Source organism: Oryctolagus cuniculus, chromosome 18 (genome assembly GCF_051225735.1).
Source record: "Oryctolagus cuniculus isolate XC-2025 breed Fujian yellow rabbit chromosome 18, ASM5122573v1, whole genome shotgun sequence".
NCBI classification, from domain to species: Eukaryota; Metazoa; Chordata; class Mammalia; order Lagomorpha; family Leporidae; genus Oryctolagus; species Oryctolagus cuniculus.
Genome location: NC_142884.1, coordinates 27455546 through 27471534, shown reverse-complemented (window position 1 = coordinate 27471534; position 15989 = coordinate 27455546). Strand labels below are relative to the sequence as shown.

Genomic DNA, 15989 nt, shown 5'->3' with positions numbered 1-15989 from the left:
TTAGAGGAATGTTTTCTTCTAGAGAAAGCCAAACATTGCCTATCCATCTTGGGGAAATTTATTAAGGTGGCTAATTATGCAGCCCTTAATATTGCATTAGCACGGAGGTTGCTCTCTGCCGCTGCAGAGGGGAAAGAGACAGAAACCCGTTCAATAATCCTGCAACCCGAGACTCAGCATAGGCAAAACCGCGCACGCACCTAGGGGATCTGATTTTTCTGCCATGGATTTCCAAATCAGACGGTGACACTCAGGCATCACATGTGTGTTGTATGCACACACACACACACACCACACACACACACACATGTTTGTGATTCGGTATATGCAAAATCAAGATTACAATTCACACGTTCTACTTTTCCTTTCCACATATTTCAAGCTTTGCTCCTTTTTGTAAATTTGAAAGTCAGCGTTACATAGAAAAGAGGGAAAGACAGAGACAGAGAGGTCTTCCATCCATTGGTTCCCTCCCCAAATGGTCACAAATGGTCAGCTGGGGCTTAGCTAGGCAAATGCCAAGACCCAGGAGCTTCATCCAGGTCTCTCATGTGGGTCGCAGGGGCCCAAGCACTTGGGTCATCTTCTGCTGCTTTTCCCAGGTGCATTAGAAAGGAGCTAGATTGGAAGTGGAGCAGCCAGGACTCGAACCCCCCGCTCAGATATGGGATGCCAGTGTTGCAAGCAGGGTCTTAAACCTCTGTGCTACAATGTCAGCTCAATTTCTTAAAAAAAAAAAAAAAAAAAAAAAAAGGCTTGGTTAATTACACCAGGATGAGGGGAGGGGTCACAAAAACCAGACTTCTGATGTGCAAGCCCTGACCAGAAGAGAAGAGAAAAGAGACATTTTGTATCAAAGCTAAATGAAACTGAGTCCTCAGCTACCTCCCCAGCCCTGAGTTGGACCCAGTCACCCCGAGCCCAAATCAAGCCACACCGATGTCATTTAAAAGAAGCCAGTTCCAGGAAAAGGTACTCACCCTCCATGTGCACCGGCATGGGCCGGCCAGCTGGCTTTCCCTGGGAGGTGCTGGAACACTGTGTCACCGTCCCAAAGTCTGGGCCACGATGTCACTCTAGAGGTTTGCTCTGCTGGCTGCAGACCGCCCCATCCTTCGAGTCCTTCAAAACCTGAAGGCAAAACCCCTGCACCCAATCCGTGTTTTTAAGACCCTGCAAACATCACCTGCTTTCAGGGCCTTAGAAGTCCATCCAGGTGTGGCTACGGAACGGGCACCTCTTCCCAGAATCCCTTTTCCATATCAGCAATCCAGCCAACCACACAGCCCGTCGAGGAGGCCTCGGGAGTGGGCCAGCGCTGCAAAACCCACGTTTCCCATGCCAGTGCTTTGCAGCCCATTGCCAGCAGAAATGAGTTATCCAGAGCCTTCTGGAGGTGAGCCCTCCTCCCCGGGGAGCAGTGGTGGACACAGAAGGCAGGTCCTGTGGTGAGAAGGCTGCACTGTTTTTTCTCCAGAAGGGAATGCCATTACCACGCTCTGCTCCCCACCACCGTCTCCCCTGACAACAGCCGGCCATGGGGCTCCTTGAACCCCAGCAATGATCCCACAGGTGTGGGGAGAGTGGAGGATAGGGCAGCGCACTTGCACATGGAGAAGCCATTTCCTCCCAGACCGTAAACTGCTTCGTGGAGCATTCCAGAAGGCTTTCAGGAAGGGCTTTCATGAGGGCCAAGAGAGCTCCAAGCATCTTTGTTCTCCCGCTGGAAGCTGATCTGTATATAAGAGAGAACAAATGCTAAATCATTTAAAGAGAGCTATTTTTCATAGTTTCCAGTACATAAATGTGTTTCGGTACATGTTATTGTAAAATAGTGTTTCTACTTAACGTTCTTATACATCTGTTGTTGTGTTTACTCATCCTCCAGTACTGACTTTTAGAAATAGCAATAAATCTATTTTTTAATCCCCTCTCTTGATGACTGATTATTCCCTGCTAGAAGGGATGGGGAAGGGGGAGGGTCCGTGTGAGGAGTGAGCTGCCCTCCAGAACAAGCTCTACTTCTACAAGCTAGGCAGGGTCCAGGGAGACCCCTCCCCTGTCCTGAGTAGGAGTGGGTGGCAGCCCAGAGAATTATAAATCACCCTGCAGTGAAAACTCGAACCACTTGTTACCGTCAACTTTAGCGAAGAGGAGCCAGCCCTATGCAAACCTTATAATTTGCATCCCTAATGCAAAGATCACAAATGACTTCACAGAAAGTCAGTCATCACAGAGCTAACCCTCAGAGTTGAGGGATTTGGGAGAACAGAGGGAACATTGGGAGAATGTCCCCATCTCTGCTGCAGGTGACAGATTGTGGCACGAGCGTCAGTAACCACACAGCCTCATTGAAAAGGCAGGCAACCCCTAAACACAATACAAACTATAGGACCCTGTAAACACCTTCCTACATGGCCTGATGTAGATGAGGGGTCTTCAAAAAAAAACCCGTGGAAATGCATATTACGAAAAAGAACTGGGCCCAGCACCGTGGCTCACTTGGCTAATCCTCCGCCTGTGGCGCAGGTATCCTATATGGGCGCCGAGTTCTAGTCCCGGTTGCTCCTCTTCCAGTCCAGCTCTCTGCTGTGGTCTGGGAGTGCAGTGGAGGATGACCCAGGTCCTTGGGCCCTGCACCCGCATGGGAGACCAGGAGGAGGCACCTGGCTCCTGACTTCGGATCGGCACAGCACCAGCCGCAGTGGCCATTTTGGGGGGGGTGAACCAACGGAAGGAAGACCTTTCTCTCTGTCTCTCTCACTGTCTATAACTCTACCTATCAAATACATAAATAAATAAATAAATAATCTTTAAAAAGAAAAAGAAATATGCAGAGATGTCAAGTTTTTACACCAAAATTAATTTACCACTTAATTCTATTTCTCCATGAGATTTTAGAAACATGCTTCCTCTCTGTATTTACAACTAAGCGGGGCTTCAGCTGGGTTTCTTGGGCTAAGTGACGAGGGCACTCAATTTCTTCCTCTGCCGAATGGGGGTGACAACGCCAAGGCTACCGGGAAGATCCAAGACTTTATGTATTTGCGAACTGTGTGTTGTTAGCGCTCACATAGGGGTTGGTGGTAACCACAGTCACTCTTTGGCCAGGCTGTCAGCAAGCTGGAACAGGGATGTCCTTCTTCAATGGCTGGAATTGGAGTATCTAGAGAATTCACCAAATGGTGACACTCCTCCAGGTCTCTCTGATGTCTGGCTGATTGTTCTGGAAATCACTTTTTTTTAAAAAGATTTTATTTATTTATTTGAGAGGTAGAGGTGAATTACAGACAGAGAGAGAGGTCTTCCATCTGCTGGTTTACTCTCCAAATGGCCACAAAGACTGGAGCTGGGCTGATCCAAAGCCAGGAGCCAGGAGCTTCTTCTGGGTCTCCTAAGCAAATGCAGAGGCCCAAGCCCTTGATCCATGTTCCACTGCTTTCCCAGAAGCATTAGCAGAGCGCTGGATCGGAAAAGGAGCAGCCAGGACACGAACTAGTGCCCATATGGGATAGCGGCGCTGCAGACAGAGGCTTAGCCTGCTACGCCACAGCACCGGCCCTGGAAATCACTTTTGTTTGCAGTGCTCTTCAGATTCATGGCTGCTGGGGTGGTCATTTGGCTCAGTAGTTAAGATGCCACTGGGATGCCCGCATCCCACACCCAGAGTGCCTAGGTTTGAATCCTGACTCCACTCCAAATTCCCGCTTTCCTGCTAATGTACACCCTGGGAGGCAGCAAATGAGGGTTCCAGGACTTGAATTCCCACCACCCATGTGGGAGAACCAGACTGAGTTCTGGGCTCCTGACGTCAGCCTGGCCCAGCCCTGGCTGTTGCGGGCACTTGGGGAGTGAGCCAGCAGTTCACACTGTCTCGCTCTCACTCTCACTTTCTCTCTCTCATTTTCTCTCTCTCTCTCTCTCTCTCTCTCTCTCTCTCTCTCTCTCTTTCTCCCTCTTTCTCTCTCTCTCTCTCTCTCTCTCTCTCTTCTTTCCCCACCCCATATCTCTCTTCTCTCTCTTTTTCCTTTTCAAATAAAATAAACAAATAATCAAAATCCCTGTTTCTTTACCATCCCTGCTAGTGCTGTGCACCTCCGTACTTTATGTCCACCAGTTCTTGCCTTCTTAGCTACATGGTTGCAATGGAGTCCAGTTCTATGCCAGGACACTGGTAGCTGGGATTCCCTAGCATGTGCGTGGATTTGCACGTAGCACATAATGGATCCTACTCCTCACCTAAAGTCAATTCTGATGGATCTATGTCAGCGCCACAGGGTCCAGCCATCTTCCTAATACCGTGATGCTAATTTTTCTTGCACTCTTGTTAGCCATGCATTGCAAACTACTCTTCCTAAAAATTTCTTGACCCCTGATCATCACTGGATCACGTTAGGAATAACCAGCTGCAAATAAACCCAGGAGTTTGGGTAAAGGAGGCTTGGGCAAAGGAAAAGAATGAGATGGAAGCTTTCTCTCTGGATCCACATGAGGCAGAGGGCTGGCACAGCAGGGCGGAGGGATGGGGCCTTGGAGCTTGGGTTCCAACCCCAGCTCTGCCATTTGCACGCTTGGCCTGAGCAGGGCTGTGGCGTGGTAAGGACTGGGTACTCAGTGAAGTCTAGTTCTCTGATGCCAGCTTCCAGAACCACACTCACTCCTGGGCATCCAAAGCAGGGCTGGACAGCGCCTGTGGAAGAATCACGGACAAGGTAGAACAGGGTGGGCCTGGGAGAGCTTCCTCTTTACAACTTTTTGTTGATAAAACGGAGCCATCTCCAGAGAGGAGCCCAGATGATCCTCCTCCTGGCTCACATCGTGTCCCCCGGAAGCATGGACTCTCCTGTCCAGCACACACAAGCCCAGGTCCAGCCTTTGCCAATGCCACCTCCTCCCACACAATAGTATGTGGCCCTGGCAGAAGGACTGAACCCTTGGCTTCATTCTGTGTCTGCCCACCAATGTCCGGTCACCTTTCTTGACCAGCCTGTGGGTTAGTTCCACCAAATTACAAAAACACAAAAATAAAAATCACTGGAGGTGCTAATTTGTCACAGACAAATCCTGCAAGCGGGTCCCCTATTTTGCGAGCAGTTAGGATATCACACTTTTTGTGCTTTCCTAAACTCATTTAGCCTCCTAATTTTCTATAATTACCTGAACACGCTGAGCTTCCGCTGGTCAGCTGCATTCCGAAACACTTATATAACCAGCATTAAAAAAGATGCATTTAGTGGTGCGGACTGTTAAAGTAACAAAGCCTATAGAATCCGGAGGTTATTGTATTCTCCCAAAAGTACTTAAATAATAGCCTAAAATCTGAAGAATTACTTTAATACTTCAATAAAAATAACCCAATTCAAAACATTTTCAAGGAAACAGAGTTCTTTGCTCTAGGCTACCGAGTAATGGCTGAGAGGAAGTATATAGCCTGTCACTTCTGATTAGAGAGCTGTGCCTCTGTGCTTTGAATGAGGGGCATGTCTGGCAATAGGAAGTGCAGATATTAAAGTTAATAAAATAATGCGGAATACGATATATATGAAACTTGACCAAGTACAGCACAGAATCCAACATACATTACCCTGTTCAGTCAACTCGTGTGGCCCAGCAGCTAATGACAAGCTTAATTTCTGCTTCCAATGAGAGTACACAGCTAAAAATACAATCTCCAGATTAGACAAATATTTTATCCAACTCCCTAACAAATGCAACCCAAAAGGGCTGACATGTCTCCACAGATGCCCAGCGACCATGAGCGAGAATTACCAGGCCTGCAAACTGCTCAGCCTGAAAAGTCTGCGACACGCCGGCATCTTTGAGGTCATTATAAATAATTAGCTGCAGCGGCGGTGACGGGGAGGCTTCATGACGGCCAGGGGACAAGGGGGTGGCTCCATTTCTCTGCCGCCCTCCAAGGGTCTCGGCTCCCTCTCGACACAATTAGGCCTCCCCATACAACTCGGCATCCAGACCCCTGCACACCCATTATTGCATCTTTAATCTAAAGCCCCAACGCCAACCATAATGGTTTTGTTTTTCGATACATTAACCTTCAACTTGTATTTTCACTATTAAATAACCAGCTGGAGAACCTCCTGGAATTTTTTTTCCCCAGTCACCTACAGGAAGCCATGCAGTACCCCATGATGTGACCCTCTTAAGGGATTTAAAAGCAATTCAATGAGCTAATTTCAGTAAACCTAGAATTAAAGTTCTTGTTTCCATATTTCACTTTCAAAATATTTAGAACTTTGACAGATATGACATTATGTTTTCATTAAAACAGCTGATTTCAAAATGCTGCACTGTGCAGAAACGCCATAAACAGTTTATGATGAACTGCCACGCTCTTAATTAAAACAATAAATCCAACACACAATATCTGTGCAGCCTCGGGTCTGACCTTTGCCTCTTGCTATCCACCACCAAGCCGCGGCTGCGTTCCCAACACCAGACGTGGAAGGTTTTAAAACATGATCTGAACGGCACTAAAGATAAAATAAGAGAAAACGTACCATTAGTCTTCGCAGTTATGATTAATTCAGTTCATATTTTACAATCTGGTTATGGAGTAAAACTGCAGACTTTACATCAAGGACTTGCCATTCACTGTACCTAATGTATAAAAATGCTTGATATTTTAGAAAATGGCACTGAGCTAATTCACCACCACCCCATGAAAGACAGGAATCGAAATAATAAAAACAGAGAGTGATTCGCTATCCATCTGAAGTGACGAACAGAGCTCCCTGGTCTGGACGGTCAACTTCACACAATAAATACGTCAATTGCAGCCCAGCCTCGCCATGCCACTCCTGCCTCTGTGCTGCTGGATTGCAGATCAAAATATTCCCCAAATCTCTTGCACCTGCTCCAAGAGCAGGCTGCAAGGCTGTTAATTATCAAGCAGGAAGGATGGTAAATTTGTTACACTGGCATGGAGTCACCAAGCTTACCTGGGGTCTTGCCAGCTCCAGGGTCAGAAACTGCTCTGAACTGTGTCTCACATACACCCCCAAGAAAGAGGGCAGTTGGGATGGTTGGAGGACCCTGTTCTGCAGCTTCTCACCAGATGGATGGATGGATGTCTAGATGGAGAGATGTTAGGATACTGGATAGATGTTTGGATGGATGGATGGATGGATGGATGGATGGATGGATGGAGAATGGATGGGCAGATGGATAGAAGGCAACTAGGCACCAGAAGAAAACTTTCCCAGCTGTGGTTGGAGCAGACACTTCCTGAAGAAAGAGGAGGGGGTGCCAGGTGCCTTTGAAGACGTGGAGACCATCCTCACCACGCCTGCAGCAGATGGGCCCCTAGGCGCCTATCTCTACATCAACCTTGACATGAGCCTTTCCTCCAAGCCCTGTCCTGCCTCTATTCCCCTGCACATCCAACCTCCCATCAAACCCACCTCACATTCATCTGACAAACACATGGACCCAGTACCGGACACATACAGGACTCCATGCACCTAAGCTTCAGAGGCTGGGGAGCTGAGATGGGATTGAGCTGGACTCCCTCTGCAGGCCCTTGTTCCAGGTGTAGCTGCAGCCCCCCAGAAATCAAGAAAGATGAAAATGGGCAAGCAGTGCTCCCCACTGTGAACACAAGAGCCCCATCTGGACCCAGCTGACTCTGGACAGCACTCACCACCAGGGCCCCATCTTACACATCCTCTACCCACTGCAGATATCTTATTTCTCTTCAAGGGTCCCTCCCAGCCCACACAGCAATGCGGGCTTACAGCTCCCCTCTGTTCCCAAGCCCTGCAGAGGGACAATGCCACCCGCTCCTGCCCAAGGAATCTCAGAAGGTGACTTTTCCAGGCACAGATGCCAGTCTGAGTACCCACAGCCATTTCCCCTGGACTCCAGAGACATGCTTGAGACCTGTCTGGCTGGGGAGTCCTGTCCCAGGCAAAGGAAGGCCCCTGGGGGAAGACTGAGCACCCGCAGCCTGTGAGCACCATCCAGGGACCCTGGCCCAGCTGAGCATTCTGTAGGAGCCGTCATTCAAGATCCTCACTCTTTGGGTAAAACAGCAGAGCTGGGACGAGGCCCATCTACCTCCTCCTTGTCGTCACAAAAGAGGGCACCCAGAAAGGGGTCCCTACTCCCCACGCAGACACCTGAGCCATGAGAGGTGGTCCTAGGCACCTGCCACCCCGCTTCCTGACCTTCCAGTTGTGAGCCCCCAACACTGACAAGGTCAATCTGCCCCCACCACCATCTTGGGAATAATCCCCAGAGGAATAAGGTCTCCATCCTGCAGTCACTCAGTGTGTGAGTGGCGCTCACTCCCTCTGCCCTTGGGGCTTGTGTGACTCCATGGTGATGTTCTGCCATCACCCCCTGGAGCCCGTCTTTGGGCAGACCCTGGGATTTCTCAAACTGAGACCTAGAGGGGCCTACAGACCCTTTTGGTGATTTTTAATTGTTTTTTGAAAGTCCATCTAAGGGGGCCAGTGCTGTAGCATAGCAGGTTAAGCTGCCGTCTGCAGTGCCAGTATCCCATATGGGTGCAGGTTCAAGTCTCGGCTGTTCCACTTCCAATCCGGCTCCCTGCTAACGTGCCTGGGAAAGCAGCAGAAGATGGCCCAAGTCCTCGGGCCCCAATCGAGAAAGAACTTGGGTCATGTTCACCAGCGCCAGATTCGTGTTGCAGGTTGTGGCTTCATTTCAGCAAAACGACATCATCCTTTCCATTAAATAAACGTAGCTGTTCTCAATTGTATTGGTTTTATCATTTTGTTTGTATTTAATTTGTAAATGCGGCTGGATTTTATAGTTCTATAAAAGCTACCAACACGGGGCATTTCAATCTCCTTTGGAAGATCTGTGGCTGGGAATAGCACCATCTTCTCTGGCAAGTGGCTGTGAGCAAACAAACCAGTGGGGAAAGGCACTCAGCTCCGCGCCAGGCCCAGGGCAGGAACTCAATCAGTGTTATTAAATGTGCATGTTGTACAGTAATATTTATAGCAAAATAATTCATGCGGTTGATGACGTCTGCAATGTTTTTCCTTAGTACGAAAGGCTCGCTAAGGGTGAACCAAGGCTGAGGAGAACAGAGCTGAGCCACTTCAGGAAGCCCAGCAGAGGAACGAGGGTCTGAGCTGCAGGAGGCACAGCCGTGAGCCCAGGAACACCCACGACTCCAAGGCGGAGTGCCTTGGAAAGAGAGGAGGGGGAAAAGAAGGGCAAAGCAGGTCTGAGCTAGGACAGGGCAGTAAGAACAGAGCAAGGGCCTCCACATGTCTCCCCGGGTTTCCTGCCTGAAACCCCATGACCAGGAACCAGCAGAGCTTCCACGCTCAAACTCAGGCTTAGATCTGGAATTCTCTTGGCCCGGTGATGGAGCCAAGAGAGTGCTTCTCCTGGAGCATCTTGGGGGCCTGGGGCAGGGGCCGCATCCTAGGCTGGAGGGCCAATCCCCAATCCACAGAGCTCATAGTGTTCCAGGCCTTGCCCTGCACCTGTGTTGGATGAAGGGGAGAAGCAGGGAGGAATGGAGGTGCAGAGGAAGAGGGGGTGGAGGAGAGAGAAGTGGCAGCCACTGCAGGGGTGTCTCGGCCTCTGCGTCTCCTCTCCTACCCCCTTCTGCCAGGGGAAGCTTCGGTTTCAGAGGTGGAGGGAGTGTGGGTTGGAAGTCTCTTCTCCTCCTCCAGGTCTCATCTCCTCCCTTTATTAGTGCTCTCTGTCCTGGGATGATCTGAGCACCCCCACTCTCCCAAGTCCACGTTGAGAGCCTAATTCCCTCCGAATGGGACCATATTTGGAGTGAGGGTCTTTAAAGAGATTACTAATGGAAAACGAGGTCATCAGAGTGGGCCCCTGCCCCTTCTGACCGGTGTCCTTGTAAGAAGGGACACACACCGAGGAGGGAGGGAGAGATCGCAGGGAGACACAGGGAGAAGATCCAACCACAAGCCAAGGAGAGAGGCCCTGGAAGAAGCCAACCCTGTCGACACCTTGACCTCAGACCACCAAGAGAAAGCACATGTGTGCGCCTTGACCACCCTGTCTGTGCTACTGGCACATGGCAGCCCCTACACGCAAACATACCTTTGGACCCCAGAAGTCAACCGAGAACTTTTAGAGGGGGTTTTATCTCCATGAGTGACTGTTGAGTTTTACACCCCTTTAGGGTATCCACAGTGGAGTCCCATTTCCCTGTGCCCAGTGGCCACCTCCTCCATCAGGCCAGTCCTGCCCAGTGGGTATGAGGCAGAGGTGAAGCCTCGGAGCGAGTGTATCAGCCCCCTCGGGCTTGCCCCTCTGGCCAGGAGAACCGCGGGAGAAGTCGTCTGGTCCACCTGGGGCTGGCTGTCAGTGCCAAGACCAGGAGGAGGAACGGGGCCAGCCCCCTGCATCTGCACCCTACCGGGTCCCTGGTGGCATCTTCTTGCTGTGATTATACCTCCTGGGCTGGCCCCTGAGCGGCTGTGAGTTCGTGCAGGGGGTCCTGGCTGGGCTGCCGGTTCCCCAGAGCATCCCACCACGCCCCCTCGGCGCCTGCGGTCCATGCCAGGCAAGGCACCTGTCTCCAGCTACTGCTCCACTGCACAGCCAGGAGCGCAGGGGCCCCTGGGCTCAGCTCAGCCTTACAAGGGGACAAATGGACCATTTCATTTCCCCAAATAGCCTTCCAGAAACACTCCCATCAGGAGCCATAAAGAAGCTTCAGAACCGAGAACTTTTAGAGGGGGTTTTATCTCCGTGAGTGACTGTTGAGTTTTACACCCCTTTAGGGTATCCACAGGCTAGGGGCTGAGCGGGAGAAGGCCTGTCATTAAACGCAGGAGGGCAGGAACTGCCGGAAATGAGCCGGGCTGCTCGCCCTCTGGTTTTAAGATAATTCGTGGGAGTTTTTCAACTCCTCGGCTCCCGCACAAGAGCAGGCAGCGGGCCGAGGGGCAGCGCCCTCTGGTGGCGGTCGGTGTTCCGAGTCCTAGCCCGAGGGGCAGCCGGGAGGCCTGAAGTCCCCTGACCTCAGCCAAGCCCTCGGCCCCCAACAGGGGTAGAGACAAGAAGGGCAAATGACACACTGGATGGGCTGTACCAGGTACCCACGTGTGTGTATGGATGTGCAACACACACACACGCACACACAGGGCTATGCTTGCAGTCATGGGAGCTGTGTCACCCATGGGGACTCAGGAAGCCCCATAACCCCCCCACCTTCGGCCACTCCCCACCCCAGAGGTGGACCTTCCTGGCACCTCCTCCCATCCCCATTTTGCCACGTGCTCTAAAGATGTTCAAGAGGAGGCACCATTGCCCTTGAGCCTCTGTACACAACCCCACTGAGCACATCCAAGGACGGCGTGGACCAGCGCTCCCCAAGTGCAGGCCACTAGTGTTCCCCGAAGCTTAGCCTGATGCTGGCCAGCAGGTGCAGAGCAGTGGACCCAAGGGGAAGTGGGGGACAGTCCAGAACATGGCTCTCATCTCCTTCCCCCACACACACAACAGCAGCCCCACCTCCTGGCTCAGCACAGATGTCCTGGCACACTCAGGAGTGGAGGGGCAGCCGGCTGCACCGTGCACTTGGGAAGGCCCCCACGATGCCCACATCTCACCACCTGCCTCAGAACACTCTCTCTGCTCCATCTTATGTTAAACCCAAACTGTGGTGTGGCCGCAAGGCAGAGCTTAATGAGGCACCTGTAGGAGCAAGAAGAGCAGGTGTTGCTGAGAATGTGGGCTTCAGGGTGCTGACTGGCTCCTGTAACTGGCTGATGGAATCTAAGCCTTGGTTTTCTCATCTGTACAGTGGAAAGAACATGCTGCCCAGGCCTGGTGTAGGAGTAGACAATGAACTGCAGAGAAAGTGCTGATCACCAACCTGGCCCATGATGTGGCTCCAACTGCAAACCATCGCGAATCTTGCTGTTCCATCCCGGCCATTACTTTCTTTTTATTCTTTTAAAGATGTATTTATTTGTTTGAAAGACAGACTTAGAGAGAGACAGAGAGAAAGAGAGAGAGAGATCTTCAATCCACTTGTTCACTCCCTAAATGGCTGCAATGCCTAGGGCTAGGCCAGGCTGAAGCCAGGGGGCAGAAACTCCATCCAGGTCTCCCATGTGGGTGCAAGGGCCCATGCGCTTAGGCCATCTTCCACTGCTCTCCCAAGTGCATCAGCGGGGAGGTGGATTGGAAGTGAGCAGCCAGAACTTGAACTGGCGCCCATACAGGATGCTGGCATTGCAGTTGGTGTCTTAACCCACTGTGCCACAACGCCGGCCCCATCCTAGCCTTTGCTTTCCTGCTAACACACACGATTTATCCCATTCATTATCAACAACACGCAGAGACATACAAAGGGCCCAAACATTCCCGAGAGCCAGGTCAATATTTTCCCTCAACCTCTGGGAGTTGGGGGCAAAAGCATTAGCCAGGGGCCGGCACTATGGCATTGCAGGTAAAGCCACTGACTGTATCAGTGCTGTTTGGAATCCCAGCTGCTCCACTTCCAATCCAGCTTCCTGTTAATGGCCTGGGAAAGCAGCAGAAGATGGCCCAAGTCCTTGGGCCCCTGTACCCATGTTGGAGACCCCAAAGAATCTCCTGGCTCCTAGCTTTCGCCTGGCCCAACCCTGGCCATTGAGACCATTTGGGAAGCAAACCAATGTGGGTGGAAGATGTCTCTCTCTCTTTCTCTCTCTCCCTCCCTCCCTCCCTCCCTCTTTCTTCCTACATCTCTGTAACTCTGGCTTTCAGATAAATAGATCTTTAAACAAAAAAAAAAAATAAGCATTGGCCTGGGCTACTACGCATCTCCCACCAGAGGACTGCAGCAGCAGCTGACCCCGGGTCAGGCCAGCCCCACCTGTCTGTGAGTCTCACCCAGTTACTTCTCTCCCTCCAACACCCCTGCTGTTGAGTTTCACTGTCAGAGCACCGTGGAGGCCAAGGCAGCCAGAGCTGGGCTCAAGGGACGGCTCCATGGTGACGAGGAAGGATCTGGCATCCCCCAGCCCATCTCTGTCTCGAGGCCCGAGCATTCTAGAGACCTCTGGATCTGCCAGGCTGGCAGATCCTTGCCACGACAGCTCCCACGCCCACTGCTCCCCAACCTGGCATCCAGAGCGCCCAGCGAACATAGGTTGTAGCCTGAAATGCATGAAAATCAGGAAACGGAACATTGCTAATTCTCACGGCAGCATTAACTCATTCGCTTGTACATATGGGGTATTTGGATCCCAGTGGGCCTTCTATATATATAACTTATTATACAGTAGGTGCAACTTGGGAGAATTAATGTTGCTATAGGAACATTCGGATCAAGGCTGGCTTCCAGAGGGAAGAGAGAAAAAATAAGTTTTCCTCCTCAGTGTACTTCTCTGTTTTGAGTTTCAAAGAGGAAGAAGCAATGTAATCGAGTCAAATGAGGCAAGGAGGGGCTTCCCCCTGGTGGTTTGGGGAAGGTGAGAATTCCTGGAAGCTCCGAGCCTGAGCCGGACGCCCGTGTGGCTGCTAGGGCTGGGGAAGCGGGAAGGGTGGGAGCAAGCCTCTGACCTGGCCAGGGGCCAGATTCCAGGTGCCCACGCCAGGGCATGGCCTTGGGTTGATTCTCCCCCAGGGACAGATGAGTTTTACAAGCTCCATAATACCGTGTATGCGCTCCCCCGATTTTATTCTTCCACCAGGGGCAGTGGCAGTGAGCTCCGTGGTTTGCTGTGGTTCTCAGACAGACACACAGCAAGCACCCACCTTGGGCTGAAGCACCAGAGCAGAAGAGGGGGTGGAAGACTGCCTCACCGAGCTCCTTGCGGAGAGTAGGGACCCTGTGTCCACTTGTGAGAGCCCCACCTCAACCAAACTCTGTTTGTGAAAATCCGAGCATCCAGCTGGCCCGTGAGGGTTTTCCTGGGAGTGCAGTGCATTCCTCCAAGGGTTCTAAAATGCACCGATCCACTGTCTCCTTTGGGAGAGACTGGGTCCTAAATGTTCCTTCTTGCCACCTTTCCTACCACGTCTGGGGACCTCAGCAGGCCATAGAGGCCGAGGTGCCCCCAGCATAACCAGACAATCTACCCTCGGCCCCGGGCAGTGTGTGGGGGACTCAGAGAGACAGCTCAGAGCAAGTTGCCTGGAGGAGTGGACGTTGAATCCAAGATGGCAGCCAAGCCAAGGTGGAAGGAAGAGAGATGGACATTCCCAACACCATTTTCCAACTCAGCATCTGACAGGTGCCTGCTGTGTGCTCTATAATGCCCAAGGGATGTGAGTGAGCATAAATATGACATTGCCATATCCTCAGTGTGCTCACAGTCCCCCCGGGGCAGGGGGGCCAAGGAGAGGCAAGGACCATGTCTTACTTCTGGTCTCCCCAGGAAACGAGTCTAAGTGTATCTGGAATGGGAGCCCACAGATGCCCACAGAATGAATGCCAAGATGGCAGAGTGACAGGGAAGGAGAAGTGTGGGGTGCCCAGAGGAGCACAGAGTTGGGGGACACTCATCCTGGACCAGGAGGCATTACCCCGCAGGCTGCAGCCCACCCTGCTGCCCCCAGTGCCTCCGGTGACATAGCCTCCTTGCCAGTAGACACGTCTGCCAAGTTCCAGATTCTGCGACAGGGAGAGCGGCTGTTTGTCATTTCATTTGCAGCTCTACTTTTTTTTTAATATTTATTTATTTATTTATTTGAGAGGTAGAGTTACAGACAGAGAGAGACAAAGAGAGAGAGGTCTTCCATCTGCTGGTTCACTCCCCAGATGGCCACAGTGACCAGAGATGAGCCAATCTGAAGCCAGGAACCAGGAGCTTTTTCTGGGTCTCCCACACGGGGTCAGGGGCCCACAAGCTTGGGCCATCCTCCACTGCTTTCCTAGGCCATTAGCAGAGAGCTGGATGGGAGGTGGAGCAGCCCGGGCACAAACCAGTGCCCTTATGGGATGCCTGCGTCCCTTAGGCAGAGGCTTAGCCCCCTATGCCACAGCGCCGACCCCAGCTATATCTACTTTTAAAAACATATCTAATGGTGAAGTAAAATATCTGAACGCTTCATAGGCCACTCTGCTGGGCATTGCATGCCTGGCATCCCAGCCAGAGGGGAAGGAGCCTGGTCCCCAAGAGGCATGGGCGGCCTCAGACACAGCTTCCTCCTGGAGGTGAGGGTTAGGTTTCCTCTCCCTGGGCCTTGGACCTCCTACACAGCTCAAAGAAAGGGTGCTCTGTGGCATCCTGGAGCCAGGAGGCACTTGGGTCCTTGTCAGAGATTCTTCTCTGGAAGGCACACGAGGTGTTTTTCATTCTATCTGAGGCATGATTTTGAAATTCAGCAGTTTGTGTGTGGACAGCTGGTGTTACAACTGGCCTGTTCCCTTCTGCCCCCCTGCAGAGAGCCAGCTGGGTGGGTGCGTAGCCCTGGAAGAGCTCTCACCCCTTCCAAAACACCCATCCCCTCCGCAGAGGGACAGGGGACAGCCTCTCCCAGGCCTGGGCACCCATGGGGGTATGTCAGGGACACTCAAGGCTTTATCCTCTGCTGTCCAGCATGCACGCATTTTGGAGGCATGGTCAGGTCCAGGTCCAGGTCCAGGCCACACCCTCACGCGTCTCCCAGGTGGGGGTCGCTGGCTCCAGGGGAATCCAGCAGCACCGCCGCGTGTGTCTCACAGGTGTCGCGAGAATTCGGAGCAGGCCATAGGCTTTGAAAGAGAAATACCTTATTGTTTTCTCTCACCACAGCGCTAACACAGTGCTTGGCCTGGCAACCCTGCAAGGCTGAGGATGGACAATTTCCTGAGAAGTGGACGTTTCAAGAGTTGGGCTTAGTCCACGATGCAAAGAAATAGCACCGGGAGCAAGCTGGGAAAGCAACCTCACTGCAGCCTGGTTTTATAATGCAGGGGAAAGGCCACAGACACCTCCAGGCTGCAGCCAAGGCTGTGGGCCAGCCAAAGCCAGGCAGCCTCCCCCACGCCCCTACCCCCATCCCATCATCGAGTTCCCTGTGTGCAAAGCCTT

The 15989-nt window shown here is 51.9% G+C and overlaps 1 long non-coding RNA gene across 1 annotated transcript in view; it reads right to left on the bottom strand.

The window, feature by feature from the left end:
* Positions 1 to 400: 400 nt before the first annotated feature.
* LOC103352342 (uncharacterized) overlaps positions 401 to 15989 on the bottom strand; it is a 100668-nt gene continuing 85079 nt past the window's right edge. The window contains exons 3-4 of the long non-coding RNA XR_016224489.1: positions 6407 to 6491; positions 401 to 1735 (exon numbers count right to left, since the gene is read on the bottom strand). This is a non-coding gene — a long non-coding RNA (uncharacterized LOC103352342). The remainder of the gene's footprint in view (positions 1736 to 6406; positions 6492 to 15989) is intronic.